The 21,766-nt window shown below is 35.4% G+C and overlaps 2 long non-coding RNA genes across 15 annotated transcripts in view; one reads left to right on the forward strand and one right to left on the reverse strand.

The window, feature by feature from the left end:
• LOC147834235 (uncharacterized) overlaps positions 1 to 21,766 on the reverse strand; it is a 385,840-nt gene that overhangs the window by 35,597 nt on the left and 328,477 nt on the right. Inside the window, exon 8 of one of the 13 annotated variants that reach the window (XR_015506125.1) lies at positions 6,307 to 7,742. The exons of the other annotated variants lie outside the window; for them this stretch is intronic. This is a non-coding gene — a long non-coding RNA (uncharacterized LOC147834235). Of the gene's footprint in view, positions 1 to 6,306; positions 7,743 to 21,766 lie in introns of those variants that run through there. 13 annotated transcript variants of the gene reach the window in all.
• Positions 409 to 3,439, forward strand: LOC137487418 (uncharacterized). Of its 2 annotated transcripts, XR_015506178.1 has the most exons (7): positions 409 to 513; positions 656 to 736; positions 1,507 to 1,590; positions 1,711 to 1,765; positions 1,865 to 1,940; positions 2,015 to 2,191; positions 2,532 to 3,439. It is a non-coding gene; the product is annotated as an uncharacterized LOC137487418 (long non-coding RNA). The 2 variants fall into 2 exon arrangements; XR_015506177.1 differs by lacking the exon at positions 409 to 513 and having other exon boundaries at positions 603 to 736.

The following is a 21,766-nucleotide window of genomic DNA, read 5'->3' on the forward strand; positions in this document are numbered from 1 at the left end:
AAAGGTACAATTATATATTTTGTTTCCCTATAGGAACAAAATTGTACCCTCAGCTCATGATAAGATCAAGACACTATATAACACTAATTTAAATGTATTAATACTAAACATTAATACTAAAATACATAATTTAAAAATATAATAAATAAATAAATTGATTAAATTAAATATTTTAATAATTAATTTTTTTTCATGTATTTAAATTACATTTTTTCTCAAAAATGTTAATAATTTAATTTATAATTAAATGTAATTTTAATCATTAAAAACGTAAATACTGGTCTTTGCTTACTGTTTAAGTCCCTATAGTATATATGGGATGTAGAATAAGAACCATGCAGAGGGACAGCATCTTCATACAGGTGGTGATGTTGCTGTCTCTTTAAGAATTTGGCTTGTTGAGACGTTATAGTAGTGTTTGTTACTGAGGCGGTCGGTCGAGTATGCTGGCTGTTTACACAGAACTTCGCACGCTTTTCAAAGAAAAGTCTATTTTGGAGTCCACACTTTCAGGTAAGAATGTATTAAAGATATATTTTCAGTCTCATTTTTACATGTGAAGCCGTGTTCTGTTGATTTTGTCTGACTCTCGGCTTTCCCCCGCTTTGTGCTCCGGGCTGGCTGGTGTAACGTTACGTTGGCCTGCATGATGGAGTTTGCTAAGATGTCTGCAGCTTATTAAAGAAGTTAATACAACGTGATATCGAAGTCACCGAGGGACATAACGTTATAGAAGGTAAGTACTATATGCTGTTAGTTTTCTCGGTGTAAAAGTTCCCTTTATCGCCTACGTTAACTTACGTATTCGCGCCTTTTATGTTACGTTACGTTACTGCTTTATTAATAAGTGTTGCCACGGCGGAATATAATCGCAACCCAGATAGCAAAATACACTTGGGCCAGTTGCGGCTAGATTCTCGCCTGCCCGAGTCCGTCTGCTGTATCGTTACTCGGGCCAGCTGCGGCGGCAGAAGCGAGCCGACGCTGCCGTATCCGTGCACCAGAATCGGGCCGTGAGTAATGTGCGGTGTGGCCCGGAGCTCGCGCGACTAAAGTCTTCATATACCTTGATATAAAACCTTTTGTTATTAATACTGGAATTTGTAATTATCGATAATGTTTTATATTTTGAGGCCATTTTCTAGCCACGGTTGACCGCGGAAATGTAATTTTAGACTGTTATATAAGTTACACCGCCATTTTGTGAAGAAAAATCACAATTTTTGTCACCGGCAAAGCGACTGATTATGTAAACGTGGCTAGTTACAAACGTGGCGTGTGTATGCTTGTACATATCTTCGTTTCAGTGTCTAAGTTACATTAATGTTGAGGAGTGTCCACAAATTCTCATGTCCAGAATTGTTGGTGCTTTACTATCGTTTAACGTTATACTTATATATAAATAAAATACTATAAATAAATAGTAGTAAATAATTATTTATTATGACTTATAGTTAGTTATAAATAGTTATCCTGAAGTTTATGAAGTTTCCAATTGTATTTCAGGACAAGATTGAACAACATAATGCAGCCTAACAGCATTAGACCAGTGAAGGCATGTCATATGAAAGCATGGCTCAGTTACAAGATGTAAGTATGTCTCATTATCTATACCATGGTTTTAATGGCTTACATACTATTTTAAATTTGTAGGTTTTTACTTACAAACAACAATAAATGTACACCCACATGTTTAAAATTATTTTCTAGGTTTTCATCGAAAGATGAGAGATCAACTGAAGAATGCTATGGACCTGACTTTAAGGTACTCTTTCTAAACTTTCTCCACTTGATTAATATTATTAAATTCTAGCTTTGGATGGATTCATTCATATTTGTTTGTATGCCACATCTTATGTTCCAGGAATTGATTTTACAGCAGCACTTCTCATGTTGCCAGCCTTGTTAAGCGAGACACTTCAACATTTCGTTGTGCTCCGGTGCGTATGTTGTTTTCTGTTTAGTATATGCTGTGATAAATGCATTTTATAATGCTTGATATTCTTTATATTAGGATGACGCAGTGGGTAGTGCTGTCACCTTACAGCAAGAAGGTCGCTGGTTCGAGCCTCGGCTGGATCAGTTGGCATTTGTGTGAGGAGTTTGCATATTCTTCAAGTGTTCGTGAAGGTTACCTCCAAGTGCTCCGGTTTCCCCACAAGTCCAAAGACATGCGCTATAGCTGAATTTGGTAAGCTTATTTGTCTGTAGTGTATAAATGTGTGTGTGAATAAGTGTGTCTGGATGTTTCTTAATACTGGGTTGCAGCTGGAAGGGCATCTGCTGCATAAAACATATGCTGGATAAGTTGGTGGTTCATTCCACTGTGGCGACCCCAGATTAATAAAGGGACTAAGCCAAAAAGAAATTGAATGAATGAATGAAATTTATATTAGTCTTTTAATCTGTGATACTTTTTTTTTTTTTAAATCGGTGAATATTAATTATTTTACTTTCTATGCATGTTGATTTTCTCTTCATCAGTGATAGAGTGACTGATATTAATGTAATTATTGCTTTGTCATTTACAGTGAACCATCTTCACCACATCCAACAGTTCAAGTACAGGAGGAGGCCACCGACTGGACAACTGTGTTAACAAGACGAGTCACGGCAGTCTTCAGAGTTGATGGGATTGCGATTGGCCGGGCTGATGATGTGGACGAATATACATTTTTGACATATCCATCTTATTAGAAAATCACCTTGATGTTTCTGCAGTGGAATGTTTTGAATGAACGGTGGACGGTGACAAGCCTCAATCTACTCCAGTTACCAGAGTGATCAACCTTGTTTTTTGTTTCTCTACATGATCTTGGTATAATCACAATCAAGTTAATCCAGCACACTGCTATCATTCATGCATAAAGCAAATTTTTAAATAACTTGTGGTCCTAATGACTATCAAAGAACATTTTCCAGATATGAATGCTTTACATGTCATGTTTATCAAAAGCATAAACACATATTGTGTTACAACAAATTACAACTCCACTTGAGGATGATGAGGAGTAATCTACTGGTGTTGAGGAAGAGGCTACTGATGTATTTGGTTTTCTGCACTGTTGAAGCAATTTATAGAGAAAGTTTGCCTTCATTCTGAAATTCAGAGAAAATTTTGATGACAAATTATTTATTATGACTGAGTATTCTGACTAAAAACAAACACTTTGGACTTTATAAAGTGAAGTACTTGATGTAGCCTGTGTAATGTGTTTATAAATCTTAAACAGTATTCTTGTGGTCTTTGTATTAAGGGTAGATTATATACTGTACAGTGAGTGAACAATTTTTATTTGTTTTCTAAATTGTTCTTTTTACTGTTTTACATGTCTGCTTTATATTTACTGTGTAATTTTATTTCTTGACACATTCAGTTGTGAGTTGTAATGAAATATTTCTACATTAATAAATAAAAATGGACATCTGCGAACCAAAATATTTTATTTATTTATTTATTTGTGCATGCAGTCACCAAAGGATCAAAATGCCTGGGTCAGTACCCTGAAAATGCTATATAATATAAAAAGGTACATTTTTGTACCTTCGGTGGGGGTACAAAATTGTCCCTTAAAGGGTACAGATGTAGAAGGTACAATTTTGTACCTTTAAATAGAGGTACAAATTTGTACCCTTAAGGGTACCACCCCAGTGACGGGCCATTTGTACCCTAAAAGGTACAATTTTGTACCTTTTTTTCTGAGAGTGTACAGAGGTAAGCAGTCAGCTGGTAAGCGTGAAAATGAGTGGCATCATACGGCCCTGTAGCGTTTGTTTTAAAGACAAAATGCAGTTATACGTACCTCTGGCTTAATAACTCATGATCTCCAGAAATGTATATAGGGCTACGTTTTCAGAATGAACCTATGTTGGTTTTTTCAGTATTTCAAGAGTGCCTGTAAAGGGTTAAAAAGATCTTAATAATCCTCAAAACTGTATTTATAGTAATATTACACTACATGCCAAGACAAAATGCCTTGCTTTTCCACAAGGTCCTTCTTTAAAACTGAAAACCTCTCACAAAGAGATTTTTAAAGGCATGAGATTAAGTTCAAAATACCTTAAGCAATGTGGAGAAGCTATCCTTCAAGCTATCCTAACAATGATTGACCTTTTTATACCTACAATTCCACCTGTGGAACAGTGTTTGATGACATTCAATCCTGTGAACAATTTTGTGTGAAGTATCACATGCTGTACGTGAGATGTTTTCTGTTTAGGGCTTTAAAACAAAACATGAAATTCTCATATATGCAAATCAGTAATGAATAATTAGATTAATGAGCATGTTGGTTATACATAAATTTCGATTGACAGATTCAATTTATAATGCTTGCAAACAGTTTACCACAGAAAATACAAGGGAATGTTTTGTTACCTGAGGGCAAAAAGAGAAGCACAACCTGTTACCATAATCATAATGAATTAAATCTGAATTTCGGTAACAGTTCAGTTCAGTTCAAGCCAAACATTGGTGATGACAGATTTTGCGCAAAACAAGTCTAAACGCATTATTTTGATGCAAACGGTTTGTTGATGAGCCCAGCGCTGCTTATATTACAATAAAAGAACTAAGAGCTTAGACCTGAAAAGAGACTACAGGTCTAATACCTTTCAGCAAGGAAATAACAATGCTACACATAAGTCATAAAATGCAATTAACCATAAAATGAAGAAAGGGTACACTAATCAGGAAAAATAAATAGACTTTTAACTTTTAAGAGGAAGGAGAAAACTCGTTCCACATCTTTTATTGTTGACATCAAAGGCTGTTCATCCAATCAAAGACTCTGGCATTTTGGCGCAAATTCATTCAGCCAGTTAAGTTTGGCAGATGCCAATTTGGAAAGCTCTCAAAACCCATAGTTCTGATGCTAAAAAACCATGAATGAAGTATAAATATGGTTTGAGATGACCACAGTTATTACAGAAAACCAAAAGCATTAAACTGTTATATTTCAAGATTGAGTGACCAAAACGGTTAGTCCTCATATTCAGCATGTCATGTTAGAGCACACAGCTGTGGCAGTGGAGATCATGTAAGACATTTTTGGTCACACTTCATTTTAAGATACAATTCTTTCCATAAACTAATCTAAAAGTTTAGCTCAATAAACTACAAATAACAGCTTATTTATAGCTGGTAAAGTAGTAGTCTGGCTTATGAACTGAGTAGGATTAGAGATCCTAAAAAAGATCACACTTTATAACTACAATAAAACAGCTAATATCTTAATAATGAGCAGGCAATAATCCATTAGTTAAAGGTGCAGTAGGTGATTGTCTTCAGAAACATTTTTTGTTGTGCTGGTTAAAAGTCTCTTCACATTCAGATAGTGCTGATTAAAGTAAAAGATCTAAATGTTTCTATATGTATTTTTATATCCTGGGTAAGGCATAAGACTAAAAAATGTTTGTCCAATTAAAAATCGCTAGACCGACAAATACTCAATCACAACAGGTAACTCAAACTGTCAACAAATTTAAATGTGTATTTTTGTGCAACCTGTACACACCGACAGATCAATCGTTTGCACCTGCATGTGAAGCTAATTATCTACAGCTGACAGAGTGAATGACGCCAGGTAAACTTAGCATCAACCTGAAACCAAAGACCAACTTGGCCTTGTATCCATGAAAAGAAAGAAGGTTTTTAAAAGGGCTTCTGCCCAAAATGTAGAATCAGAACTTTTCGAAATCTTGAGGCAATATCAGAATTACTTTTGCACGCTGAAGGGAAATGACGATATGTAGTTTAAAACAATGATCTGAAGGATGACACAATAGCTGAAGTATTACCTGATCTAACTAAGAAACGTAAGTATTTTACGTTTTGTCAGTTTAGTGGTTAATTTGTTTGAATTCGTACAAGTTCAGTCTTATGAAAATGCACGATTTTAAAAAGGAGGCTTGGCACCCAACCCCACACCTAACACAAACTATCATTGGGTGATGAGTAAATAATACTAAATTATGCAAATTAGATTGTACTAATTAATATGAATTAGCCACTAAATCAAAAAGTTACGAATTGCCGTGAGATTGCGTTGGCATGGTGGTGTTTTTCAGCCACTGAAAACGTCTGGTGAAAGATTGGCTATTTTCAAGCACATGGAGTACCTTTAACAGCATAGATAATATAGTCGGTTAAATAAACCTGAGCATTCATTTAGTTGTTTAAGTGTAAAAGGAGATGAAAACAAACAATGTACGAGTATCAATAAGCACAATTAAAAGTCAAAAGTCACTCGTTGTGTTAGTAATGTAAGTGTAATGTAAGTGTAATGTTTATAGCAATCCTTTTTTCTGATCTGATTTTTATTTAGTTGAATTACAAAACATAAACAAATAGTGCTCTTCCGCCAACCAGCTTTACTGAGGTGAAGTGGGTTCACTTTTGAACAGTGACAACCTGTGGCACACTCTCACTCTAACATTGTTTTGAATATTGGGTATGAAATAGCGCGTAGCTACGAATTAATTGACTGTGAACAATGTTGTATTTTATAGTCATTGGCTGATTATATGATTTCACTATTTAGAATTAGCAAACACTACTTTTCTGAAATTATGTTTATTAAACCGAAAGTCGTGCAAATATAAAACCAACTTTACTCCAATACCAGTTTTGGCAAAATATAATTCCTGCACTTGCTGGCCAATCAACAATACGCTGGACAAAGTGTGTGTCTCCATAGAGTTTTCTAACTGATGTATGACACGATCTAGAGTTATTTAGGGTTGTTTATCATCATCAGATGGTCATCTTTTTGGTGTGCCTTTGCACGTTCATGACTTAAAGAGACGTGACCTTTGACGGCAGGGGAGGGATGTAAATTTTAAAATTATGCTAATGTTAGCCTTCTGGCAGATTTCCTTTTGTACCTTTAATATTTGGGAATTGATGCTTAAACTAAAGTGGTACACACATTTGGATTGAAGTTTTTGCTTTCGTATGTAGACGTATCCTACTTAGTCTGGGACAACAAATTGATGCATTGGAAAGAAAGAAATGCATCGATTCTGAAATCGGTGCATTTCTCCGCAATGCATTCAGATTCTCTCTCGAACAGATTCAAATCTTAGTTTTTACCACCAGATGGCGCGGTATGCTTTACAAACAACCACACTCTGCTAATCCTTACACATACCACTTTAACGTAAAACTACTGTTAATAAATTTAAGGATTTACTTGAACAATTTAGGCTTTGTTTACATCAATCCCATGGAATTAAAGGCACAAGGTAAGTTAATTTGACCTTACAGTACATAACCGAAATGTTCTTCATGCTTACCAAGAGCGTACGATTAAAAGCTAGCCTAGAGCGCCCTCTGCTGTTAAAAGCTAAACTCAGAATCAATTGTAGAGATAATTGCGATACATACCAAAAATCAAAGTATTGATTCACGAATTATAAAACATTGATTTATTGTCCCAGCCCTAATATCCTACAATTCAGTCTCGTTCTTGCTTTACCTTTTTTATCTATCCTTCCAAATCTCCAAATCTTATGCTCTGCATGTATAGGCATGGCTGTGTAGTGCATGCTGTTCTCTCTGTAAAGCGAAACAATGGAGAGGATTTACATGAGTTGGTCTTGCTATTAATTAGTGAGCTCATTTATTTTGGATATGGGAGGAATAACAGGCCTTCCACTCCAGTCTAGATTTACGGCACTCGCTTGCTATGTGACGCTCAGGATCTGAATGAAATCCAGGTTCAGCTTTCGGCATTCTGGGCCTGCTGTAACACAGAAGGAATTAAGGCAAAAATGTGATCTGTTAGTCTTGGCAAAATCAACTTTTCCTAAATCAAAGGTGTCTATTTTTCATTTAGCCCAGGTGTAAAAGTCCAGGACAGTCCTACACACAAGGCTGGGACAATATTAATTGCAGCACTAGATAACTCACAGGGTACATAAATTACACCGCAAATGCAAAATTAGGAAGTGCTGTTTCTCTTGGAAAACCTCCATGAGAAATGTCATCTGAATTTCCAGATGAGTTTAAAACAAACGTTTGGGAGGAGTATGCTCATCTAATCCTGTCAATCACTTATTGCTTTTAGGTTTTAGTCAACCTGTAGTGGTCTATTTCACATTAATACCTCAATGAATGTACATACTGATCATCATTGCACAGCTACACAGCAAGTAAATACATATGTGAGATATAATAGCCTTCATTATGCTGGAATGTTCCAGAAACTGAAATACTTTTATGCCTTTTTATTTTCTGTATTTATGTTAAGCTGCTTTGCCACAAATCTACATTGTAAAAGCACTAATGTATTAAAGATGACTTGACTTCATTTTCACTACCCTATAGCTTGTCAACTAAATACAGAAAAGTATGCATTTTTGTCATTTATATACACTCCCTGGCCACTTTATAAGGTACACTTTACTAGTACCGGGCTGGATCCCGTTTTGCCGTCAGAACTGCCTTAATCCTTCGTGGCATCGATTCAACAATATACTGGAAATATTCCTCAGAGATTTTGCTCCATGTCGACATGATAGCATCACGCAGTTGCTGCAGATTTGTTGGCTGCACATCCATGACTCAAATCTCCTATTCCACCCCATCCCAAAGGAGCTCTATTGGATTGAGCTCTGGTGACTGTGGAGGCCATTTGAGTACAGTGAACTTGTTATGTTCAAGAAACCAGGCAATGTTTTTCCAATCATCTATTGTCCAATTTTGCTGAACCTGTGCGAATTGCAGCCTCAGTTTTCAGTTCTTAGCTGACAGGAGTGGCACCCGGTGTGGTCTTCTGCTGCTTTATCCCATCGATCTCAAGATTCCATTTTTGTGCATTCAGAAATGCTCTCCTGCATACCTTGGTTCTTTGAGTTACTGTTGCCTTTCTTTTGGCTCAAACCACCCTGGCCCTTCTCCTCCGTTCTCTGCCATCAACAAGGCATTCACGCTCACAGAACTGATGCTCACTGGATATTTTCTCTTTTTTGGACCATTTTCTGTAAACCCTGGAGATGGTTGTGTGTGTAAATCCCAGTAGATCAGCAGTTTCTAAAATACTCAGACCAGCCTAGTATATATAATACAGTAATATAATTTTGGAATAATTGTCTTTTGTTGACGTCATGCAGATGCATATTACATGTTCAGACTATTGGCATGTTCAAGTACTTTCTACCCTAAAACAACAATTCGGACTACAGGACACAATTATGTGTGAAAAGATAAGAGAGGAGATGTACACAAGTATTTTTGCCTAATACATCACAAATCTGAGCTATGAGAGCCATAAAAGTAGCAACATTCTCAGAAAAGCATTAAAAATTATGATATATCTCATTGCCAAAACTGACCAATCAAGAGTCATGTATCACCAACAGCACTGTAAAAAGAGTAATGATCGACATCGCTAGTTCTATTTACCTTCATCTCACCATTTCTATTTACACTTATTTTTTAATACAAAAAACTCAAATAAGCATAAAAATCTGTTTCGGTTTCATACCATTATTGGACAACCTGTGTTGAGATTTGCACGGTGGTACCCTATGTTTCATACTCAGATGGAGAGTTCGCAGTGTACTTTCCGCTAATGCATCAATGTTATCTCTCTGTTCCTTTCACAAGATAACGGTCCACATAACAGTGCTTAATAGCATCTTGCCAAATCCTCTGTGACTTCTTGGATGCTCTTTTTAAGCGCTTTTGGATGCAATGTTTATAATATTTATTTGCTTTTTACATGCATTACTCGATGTTTTTTTTTGAGATGCTATACACCCAATGGTCGAGATGGCTGTAATGAATATGAGGAGGATGGCAGACAATATAAACAAACAGAACTGCAAACGTGCAAAGAGCTCGAGAAAAAGAGAAAGTCAGGGAGGAGGGCTGTTTTTGGATACGTTTGTTTTATGTGTAGATGCGACACAGCATTGGAATGCATTGGACCAGAATACAGTTCTCCAGGGTTCGGCCGTAACACAGGAATGTTTCGGAGCATAGCTGCACTCATCCGTCAGCGCTGCAAGCCCACCCGTTCCCCCCCGTCTGCATTAGCTGCTACTTATTGCACTGGCATTAGCGGAGAACTGGAGAACACAGCTAATAAATTACTTTGCTTTCAATTATTTTCCCTCCCATATTTCAGCCCAAGGCATGTAAAGTAAACAGTGCGAGAGCAAGAGGGGGAGAGAAAGAGGTTTTCTTAAATCGACCCCAGTAGCTGAGAGCCTCGGTGCAGTTGAGCTTGTAAGAGTTTATATGGCGGTGCTGCATACTGTCACTTTTATGAGTGTCTGTAGTCCATGAATTCTGCTCTAATGTAAACCCATAAACTCCCAGCACTCACGGTGGAGAGAACGGAGCAAAAAAACAGACTCGGTGCAGGAAATACGCGCTTACTGTGTTTCAGAAAACTCAAAAACTCTTGTTTATGCTTTTAAGCTTTACATGTGAGTGGGAAATAATGGAAAAGCAGACAAAGCGAGTGCACTTTCAAGTTCTCTGCTCCCAGTGATATTTAATTGTGGATGAGGAAACGTAGGGAATGTAATCTGATCTCAGGTCAGGGCTCTTGGGCAGCAGCCTCCCGTTACAGTGGACGTTCCCACCGTAAAGCTGCTCGAACCTCTGCTCAATTGCACAATAATCATCCCTCAAATATTCACTAATCTTTCAGATTAACCACAAAGCAATTCTTCTTTCTTTCTTTTCTACGTTCCTCTTTCTAGTCAGACCAGAAGGAATGCCTGAAGTCTTCTATAGCTTAATAGACTTGCTCCTCACACATTTGGACATGAAACTCAAAACCCGTAGAGCGGCCTTCGGGAAAGGATACCCTTTGCGATTCAACGGCTCCACAATTATAGCACAGGAAAGAGCAAATAAAAGATTTCTGTGTGAAGGAATATCCATGAACAGTAAAAATTCTTTTAAGTGATTATGAAAGCAGACAGAAAGATAGTGTTAAAAAACTGAAGAAGCATTTATATTATAAAGCAGTAAAATGTGTATATACAGTAACCCTATTGATTTACACACTTATAAGAAGTGGAAGCTATTTTTCAAAACTTCAAAAGAAATGCATATCATTCATTCATTCATTTTCTTGTCGGCTTAGTCCCTTTATTAATCCGGGGTCGCCACAGCGGAATGAACCGGCAACTTATCCAGCAAGTTTTTACGCAGCGGATGCCTTTCCAGCCGCAACCCATCTCTGGGAAACATCCACACACACACTCATACACTACGGACAATTTAGCCTACCCAATTCACCTGTACCGCATGTCTTTAGACTGTGGGGGAAACCGGAGCACCCGGAGGAAACCCACTCGAAGGCAGGGAGAACATGCAAACTCCACACAGAAACGCCAACTGAGCCGAGGTATTTTTTAAGTAATTAATTAATGTTCAATTAGTACATAATTGCGTTAAATGACAAAATATAATCCAGAATTGCATTTATAGTCTTATATTGTAAGGAAAAAAGCAACATATTTGTAACAAAACCCCATAAAAAAACAGGCTTTTAAAAAAATCTTAGAAATATATCAAACATAAGACAAAAATTGCTATAGTTAAAATGTACTTTTCATTAAAGATCACATTTTAAAATTCTAAATTATTCTGACAGTTTTATTTTCGAAATGAGCATTTTTAAAAGACTCCCATTTTTAGCTGCAGAAAAACTTTGATGGTATGAAAATAAGTCATTGACTAAACTATTTTCATTGCCATTACCATGAAATCACTGAACCTAAATGCAGAGCTTGATAAAAATGCCTGATAAAGGATACATTGGCTGTGTCACTTCCAAGAATGCAGAGAATAGAATTGCGTTCTTGTGAAGACCAGTCTTGCCAGGTTACCTCAGAAAAACGCGAGAATAGAGAACGCGTCCTGTAAAAAATGGGCTGCTGCGTTCTTCCTGATGGTCACATACCTTCACAGTTTTTTAACAGAAAATTATTTAAACATTACAGCATTAAAACAGCGATCTATTGCTTTTCAATATATGTAGCATGCACAAAAACCTTACAAATACAGTATACTTTGCACAATCCAAATAAAACCGATTTTAATACGAATTTCTGTAAAAAAAAACACCCTTAATGTGTTTATGCCTCTATTTAGAATTTCATGGTAACATTTACTTTCACCATCTCATCAGGGAAACTCCTGAGATAAATAAGTAATCTCTCTGAACTTTAATAATAAATCTATTTAAACTGCTTCATCTCCCACCTCTTTTATTTAGTCCCGACTTCTGGGACTTCTAGAGCAAGTTCGGAGCTCAAGTCTGCATCGGTGCATCCTTGATACCAAGAACACATCCGGCGACATTTACGCGTTCTCCGTTCTTGCCTTCATGAGTTGAAAAATGAAAAAAAAAAATAAATAAATAAATCAAGATCGTTCTCAGTTTGGTTACCAAGTTACAATTGTGTCTCCAATTAAGTGCAGTTATTGTTCGCCATTCTTTCTTTTGTACATTAATAATAAAACAAAAAGGTGAAATGATTTTCAGAATGTATGTGATGAAGCAACACTTGTAGGCCAGTCTGGAACCTTAACATTACAAAGAATGGCCAGCTGATAAAAGGTTATTGCAAAAAAATGTCTCAGAAAAGCAACTTTAATTCAAAGAAAACATCTAGCATCATTTAGAGGCATTTTAAAGAACTAAACTATATAATTTAGTTAGATTAAAATTATATATATTTTTTCAGATAACCATGCATCTACTGTATATTTGCATGTCATTAGGAATGTTTTCAGTCAAATCCTCAATTACATCTGTCTTAGGTATTGGGCGTGATTAACATACTTAATTACGCCCCTCTAACTGTCAATTTTGACAACAAACAGAAATGGTGAGAAGGAGTTGTCTATTAGATTGTAATAACTCTCCCAAAACCCTTTTCCTGATCTTTCTAAATGAAATGTCTACTTTACTAATAAGCTTTAGGGTTTAAAGTTTGATTAAGCATCAACTTTCTGGGCCCTTTATACATATACGTATACACTACACTGGTATTTTTGGACATCATGGTGCAGACTTTATTAGTATCAGGTGGCGCTTTTGCAGAAACAACTAGAAGCGAAGAAAATCAATAATGTGAGGGTCCTACAGTGTAATAAATTGAAATGAAGGATCACAGCCACGTCTGATGGTGCTTCACACATACTGGCAGCCCCCATCGCCACCCCCCCCCCCCAATCCCCCCACCCCCACCCCCACCCCCCCCCCAGTCCCCCTTAACCCCCACCCCACCATCTTGCTCTCTAATTTTAAACATGCTCCACTCCAGGGTCATTACTCAGTATTTCGAAGCTTCAAGTTAAATGCCACTTTCCTCAGATAACCGATAGCGATCTCCTGCACATGGGACCTGTTTACACTGGCGCAGCTGATGGATCCTGTGCAGCCAATGCACCTGCACACACACACAAATACACACACAGCCTCTGAAAGTACTCTCATGTTCACCATTAAAGGTTTCATATTTTGTGTGTGTATATATATATGTGTGTGTGTGTGTGTGTGTGTGTGTGTGTGTGTGTGTGTGTGTGTGTGTATTCACTCCCTGACATCAATCTGGCTACTGGCTGAGTCTGTACAGATGGGACTGATTACTACACACACTCTCCACAGGTAGAACACACTCCACATCAAACACCGGCAGAACCAACACGCATACATACATATGTAGAGAGCACAATACATCACACGGAACGACACACACATTATATGCTCTTCATCAAACTTTAAAGCATGCCAGCACACTTGCGCACACACGTAGATATTTTCATTGTGCTCAGGGTTTTTTTACAGAAGGAAAATGTGAGGTTTTGTTTTAGGAGTAAAATTATGGCAGTCTTTTTTCTGCTTATTCATTTTTGGGGGAATTTTATAAAGGATTATGTTTATGGATTAATGTGAATGAGCCATAAGAGACCCTCTGCTGCATATGCGATATGTGGATTTCTAAAGCCAGATCTGAAATGTGATCAATACGTCAAAATCCACAACATATCTTCTGTCATCTAAATGATATTTCATGCATTTAGTGGTAAGAAAATAGAATTTTAGAATAATCAAATATTTGTTTCTGTAAAATTAATCACTTTATTTTTTATTTTTAGAAATAATGTTACATAAATAATAAAAGCATTAATACAACAGCAAATGACACAGAGTTTGGATATTATAAAGTAGAATTCATTATAAAAAGTGTTTTATTGTAACAAATCATGTTTTGTTATATACAACTGAAATTTGTACATATACAATTTTATAGTGCACATATTGATATATACATTCAGCGGTCACTTTATTAGGTACACCTGTCCAACTGCTCGTTAATGCAAATTTCTAATCAGCCAATCACATGGCAGCAACTCAATGCATTTAGGCACTCTGCTGCAGTTCAAATTGAGCATCAGGATGGGGAAGAAAGTTGATTTAAGTGCCAGACAGGCCGGTCTGAGTATTTCACAAACTGCTGATCTACTGGGATTTTCACAAACATCACTGCGATTTACAGAAAATAGTCAGAAAAAATATATTTATCCAGTGAGCGGCAGTTCTGTGATCACAAATTGCTTGTTAATGATGCCAGAGGTCAAGGAGAATGGCCAGACTGGTTCGAGCAGAAAGAAAGACTACAGTAACTCAAATAACCACTCGTTACAACCGAGGTATGTAGAAGAGCATCTCTGAACGCACAACACATCACACCTTGAGGCGGATGGGCTACAGCAGCAGAAGACCACACCGGGTGTCACTCCTGTCAGGTAAGAACAGGAAACTGAGGCTACAACTCACACAGAATCACCTAAAATGGACAATAGAAGATTGGATAATGGTATCATATCAATATGGATCAAAATCTCAGAGGAATATTTCCAGTCTTGTTGAATCTATGCCACAAAGGATTAAGATAGTTCTGAAGGCAAAAGGGGATCCCCAACCTGTTCTAGTAAGATGTACCTAATAAAGTGGCCGGTGAGTTTATTTTATATAGAGCTTTGATCAAGCATTACATATCATCATACAAAGGCATATTATTGATCATTTATTTAGATGTAAGTAAACATTTTGTTATTTTACTTTTTTCAGTTTATTTTACTTTTACACTGCATTGAACAGAATTATTGCTTTTTTTCTGTCTTTGTTTATTTTTCTAGATTATGAGACAAAGTAAAATGCATGCATAAAACATACATCCAATTAGAATTGTATATTTATTATTTAATTCTCTACATTTTATTTAATAAACCCTTGAGATGTACCATCTTGTTTTTTGAAAAGGTCCTACAGTTACATAACATGTATGAGACAACAACAAAACACAAACATTAAATGATAAGAGAGAGATTTTTAATTTATAAATTCAATAAACTATTTACTTAAACAAAAAAAAAAAAAACTACTTATTTCATATGTCAGGATTTGTGGGGTTAACAACAATGATTCATTAAACCTATCACATTAAGATTATTGTAACCTATTACCAAAATTAAAGGTTCGTATGTATTGTAGCGTCAGTAGCTGAGTGAGCATTCAGGGCAGTGTTTTACTGTTTTTCAAATGCATAAAAAACCATACCAAGCTCCCCTTTTCTCATCTGGTAACTGGATGCTTAAGATCATCCAAACGGCATGATTTACAAGGACTGTTATTGCCAACAGTATAATCATTTATTATTCTCTGCAAGCATGCCAAGATCTCTCTCTCACACACACACACACACACACACGCACACACACACACACACACACACACACACACACACACACACACACACACACACACACACACACACACACACACACACACACACACACACACACACACACACACTAGACAGCACAGTTTTGGGGTGGTGCAGGCTAGTGGTTAATGCTTGAAACCTGATTACAAGTTTTTATGAATTGGCATTTCTTTGAGGAAGACTTTCCCAATAATACTGTAAGTCACTTTGGATGAAACACAGAGAATGAATGATCGGGCTCATATTTGATATGTGTAAATAAATAACTGCTCTAACTCACAGAAACCAGCCTCATACTTAATTATGATCATTTACAGAAATATTAGTTACATTTTTCTTAAACAGTTTATGCTGCAGCGATTTATGCCAGATTTGAGTTCCAAATCTAAAATATCCAATCAACACTAACACAATATACAGTTGCAAGCAAAATTATTAGCCCCCTGTCAAGTTGTAATTCTTTTTCAAATATGTCCTAAGTGATGTTTAACAGAGCATAGAGAAGTTCACAGTATTTCTTTTTTTTTTCTTCTGCAGAAAGTCTTATTTCTTTTCTTTTGAATAAAAGTTTGAAACCTCTAATAAAAGCATGCAGTTTTTTAGTTAATTTTATTTTAAAGCTTAATATTATTAGTCGATTTAGGACATGGTTATTTTTATTTGCGAATGGCAACAGAAAGAAAATCACTGTTGTCCAATAACTGCCTACAGTTGCTTACTTAAATGTGGGACATGCCCTACATCCAATGCAGTTTGGATTTAAAACTAATCACTAAACTGAACCTACTGATATTGTATAGAGAATAGGAAATCTAAACTTGATAGTGGTGGAGTAATAGGAGTAGATTTTCTAGATTTAAAAAGGGTGTTTGACACGGTAAATCATGATGCACTCCTCTCAAAGATCACAGTTTTTCATTTTTCATTAATGGATGATTTCATATTTTACAAATTAGAGACAATGCATGCTCCTGGATAATAGTCAATCAGCATATAAAATCAGTAACTGTGGAGTTCCTCAAAGATCAATTTTGGGCCATATCCTGTTTAGTTTGTAAATAAATTAACCCAATGTCCTACTTTTAATATTCAGATGTATACTGATTCCACAGTTCTATATGTGCATGCAAAAAACAAACAACTGGAAGCTAAATATTTAACTGAGGCATTGGTACATGTCTCTGATTGGTTGTGTGTCTTAATTTGAATGAAAGTAGAACTGTTTGTATGCTTTTCGTTTTACAATAATTGACAGTTAACAGTAACACTTTAATTTGATGGTCTATTTGAGTATCAATAGTCTGCTTAATATCTGTTGATACTGCTCCTTCAACAGACATTTAACTGACCATATGAAACTTTGCAAGTACATGTCAACTTACACTAACCCTAACCACAATCTAACAGTCTACTTATAATCTAATGAGAATTAGTTGACATGTAGATGCAATGTAGCTTAAGTCAACAAACAGACCATCAAAATAAAGTGTGACCCAGTTATCAATCATCCTGATATATTTTTTAAAGGAGAAAAGTTCAGGTTTGTCTCTGATTTTAAATTGTTAGGTCTAATTTTAGATTCACAATTGACATTCCTAGCATGCCAAAAAGGTAGCTAAATATGCTAAATTTTATCTTCAAGCATATACAACCTTCCTTGAATAAAACAGCAGCAAAACTTTTTATGCACTCAATAAATTTTTTTCCTATTACATATTGTCTTACACCCTAGTAAAACAGTTTTAAAATTACTTCAATCACTTAATAAACAGACAATAAATTATTTGATCAGAAGACTAGGTATCATCACTGTAATATAATACAAAAACATTATCTATTGAGCTTTGATAACATGAAATATTTAGCTGGTGCTAGTATGATTTTTTAAATTTTAAATGCTATTTTGTGACACAGAAAAAGAATCATGGCAGAGCAACATGATCTATTACTAGAGGAGTGCTGTGCTGTGCTGTGCTGTGGAGTTTAGGCATACAACATTTACACGGTCTGTCTTCTCAGTTAAAGCCAGACATTTCTAGAATATACTTTTACAAATTATTTAACACTTAAATACAAGTAAAAAAAATGGCTCAAAGCAAATCAAGTTTGCAATGAGTAATTCTTTTCTCTTGCCTTTTATGTAACTCTTATCTTATGGTGTATGGGTAATAATGTAATTGTTATGTGTAATAATGTGTTTTTTTTATTTTAGGTTGCCTCATTAAAATCTGGCAGGGGGCAACAGATGAAAATTAGCCCTTGTGGCTAACTCTGGCTTATTTACAGTTTTACTGTAGACTAATGAGCATTGTCCCTGTTAATAACAAACAAACAAACAAACAAACAAACAAACAAACTAACTAACTAACTAACTAACTAACTAACTAACTAACTAACTAACTAACTAACTAACTAACTAACTAACAAATAAATAAAATTTTCTTGCCTAATTAACCTAATTTGCCAACATGATCTCATAGCATTTCTTAACTTTTTGATTTAGTGGCTAATTCATATAAATTTGTACAATCTCATTTGAATATTATAGTATAATTTAGATTTGCTGGAGCCACGCCTGCTTTTTAAATTATACATTTTTGTATGACTGAACACGAATTTGCCACTAAATGAGATCTGGCTGAACTGGTCTATTTATCCTAATTTATAATCCTATAAATGGCACTTTAAACTTAATACTTGTATGCTGCAAAATATCTAATAACTATTATGGCAAAGACAAATTAAATTAGTTATTCAAACTATATATATATTCATATTTTAATATTAAAAATGTTGACATCTGTTACAGCACTTGAGATACACATAAAAAAATCTCACAAGAGGTCTATTAATTTTGCCTTCAACTGTACAAATACAATCACATCCAAATAAATTAACATTAAAATCAATTAGATAATTCTTGGTAGCTGGGTTACAACTGTGTTTTACCCTACATGTGCAGAGAAGAAACAGAATACACACTCTTGCTCTGTCTGAAAATATTATCCCTTGTGCATTTTGTATTTATTACTTTAAACTGTCAGAGCTAAAGAAAACAGTGAGAAGGAAGGACTGAAAGGGAAACGGGAGAGTGTGCCGTGAGAACTCAGCGCTCCTGTCATTTATTCAGAGCGAGATTGTTAGGTTTGTCTTATTTTTTCTAAGCACCTATTAAAGCGATTTTACACACCTAATAATTGCTGCCTGAGGCCTGTTGAAGTAACATCATAACTTTGTAAATCATGAGGTCATGTCTGTCTTAGGCAATATAAACCTTCAGAGAGATGAAAGCTTACTGAGTATAAATATCTTTACTGCTATCTTTCCTGTTATTGGGGGTGTTTATAGGAAGTGCATGCTTTCTATAATTCTTCTCCTTTCACAAACCAATTTACAAGGTATGCATCTGCTTACATAAATTAAACATTGTTACCTAGGGCCCTATGAAAATCACTTTTATTTTTTAAATACAGAGGGGGAAACAAAAATTTGAACACGTCACCAATTCTCTGCTCTTTGTCATGGTAAATACAACTATTGTTAGCTGCTTCAGTCCAATATCTACATTAGCAGGATGATGAAAATAAAACCAGGATGGACATTTCAGCAAGACAATAATCTAAAACAGAGCCAAGGAAACTCTCAAATGCTTAAAGAAAAAGAAAATCAAGCTATATAAATTATAAATAAATAAAAATTAATCCCAGGAAAACATTTCCTTGTTCAATACTTATTTTCCCCACTTTGCTTGGCTTTCTATTTCCGTTTCAAATATTCTGTACTACATTTCAAAGTTAAAATACATTTAAAAAATGTTATACTTTTTTTTAAAATAATCACATCTAATGAGCTGAAGTCATGAGATTTATTCAAGTTAAAGGGAACCTGTTGTGCCCTTTTACAAGATGTAAGTTAAGTATCTAATGTCCCTGTTATATAGTTTGTATCTGAATTTATTATTAATGTTATTATTGTTGTTGTTGTTGTTATTATTATTACTAGTAAAATCAAATCACAATCTGGCTAATTAACTTTACATTAGGAAGCCCAAACTCGATCCTGGAGGTGCCGGTGTCCTGCAAAGTTTTGTTTCAACCCCAATCAGACACACCTGGGCTAGCTAATCAAGCTCTTACTAGGCTTTCTAGAAACATCTGTGCAGGTGTGTTGAGACAACCTGGAGCTACAATCTGCAGGAAACCGGCCCTCCAGGACCAAATTTTGTTTTTTTATTCATTTATTTATTGCTTTTAATTTACATTGGAAATATAAAGGTTCCTTCAAATATTAGAATATATAAAATATACTTACTTCATACATATACTTTTTAACATTTATTTTTTCAAAATCCTAGGACCCCATACCTAAAATTGCTAAGGGCCCCCAAATCACTAAGTCCGCCCCTGTGAACAGCACATATTTGAATTTACCGGTAAAGTCATTCCGGTATGTTTTTCTTAATTTTAACTGGTATCACTGTGTGAAAGCAGCTATTATCTCTGTGAAAAACTGAACATGTCAGAAAAGAAGGTAGTTTACCGAGACGTTGTTTGTGCATTCTAAAACACAATACTTATAATTCTCTTAGTCACTGATATTATCTTCAGAAGTGAAAACTTTAATGGCAGATGGCTGCTTCTCTCTCAGGGCTGTTTATGAGAAAAGGGAGATAATAAAAGAAAAATTGTCACTAATGGGCAGGGCTTTCACCCTTTGATCAAATGTACAATGGGAGACTGTCAATCAAAGTGTTTCTGCAGACTGTTTTTAACAAGTATGATTAAAAAATAATAATAATTAATTAATCTTTACCACTAGAGGCTGACTATATTCACACACTGTTGCCACACAGCTGTGTTTAAACCCCTTATAAAATAGATTTTAATAGGTCCCCTTTTTACTAATTTACTAACAGTGTAACATGTTTTACAGAACCCTGGGGAGTATTATTTCAGCTGTTTGTTCGTGTCAGATATAAAACATGGAAGAACAACCATACAATTATAATTGTTTTAAATACAGATATTTTTATTTTAGTATTATTATTATTTCTATTACTTCTACTGCCAAGTATTATGCTGAAAAATTATAATATAGGATTTTCCCCACAACTTAAATTCATTTAGATCAGTTGTAGTAAGAATGCTGTAAGTTACTTAGTGTACATGTTTTGACAAAAGTCTTTATCACATTAAAAAAATAGGTGCTGGTGATTTTCTGGGTAGCTCTGGAGATGACGTTCTAATATACTGATGCTGAAACTTCATTTATATAAGTATATGTGCTGCAATACATGAACATGAACCAACATAATACAGATATTTTTCTTAACAGCATTTACTGATAAATTCAATCCTATTTGCTTTGAATCCCCACACCAACATATGCACGTGTGTTTCTAATGAGGTCTCATGATATTCTGCAATTTCCCATTTCAGACACCCTCCAGAGAAGCATTTTCGTCATTTCACAAGGGCCTCGGCACAACTGATGCAAACACCGATTTAATAAAAGATAATTTAAAACGATGGCTCTCAGGTTACTTTGAAACCCTGCCAACGTGACAAAAGTAAAAGAGGAAGGAAAAGAGAAAACGAGAGAGAGAGATGTTTGTAATGTCTCAATAAAACGTATGTTCGGAGTTTAAAAGTCCCTTGTGGTTGTAGTTCATTTTGCTAAATAAAAGCAAAGAGGAAGAGAGAGTTTTCAATAGTACATAAGAGAATTCTCACATTTCGTGAGCTCACAGATACGCTACTCTGAACAGAACTTAAACAAATCTGTGACAAATCTATTCAGTGAGCTATGAACATGTATTTCACATGTCTGTTAATCCCAACAGCCTTCAACACAACATCCGAAGGAATGAGAGAGGGGTCACTGTTCAAACCAACCGCAGCAAATTCATTTAGCACTTGCTCTCTAAACTGTGTCATGCAATAAAGAGATAAATAAATAAGGAGACATTATTTCTGAATTAAATTATAAAAAAAACGAGACTATT

Source organism: Danio rerio, chromosome 13, assembly GCF_052040795.2.
Source record: "Danio rerio strain M-AB ecotype USA chromosome 13, GRCz13ab, whole genome shotgun sequence".
Classification (NCBI taxonomy): Eukaryota; Metazoa; Chordata; class Actinopteri; order Cypriniformes; family Danionidae; genus Danio; species Danio rerio.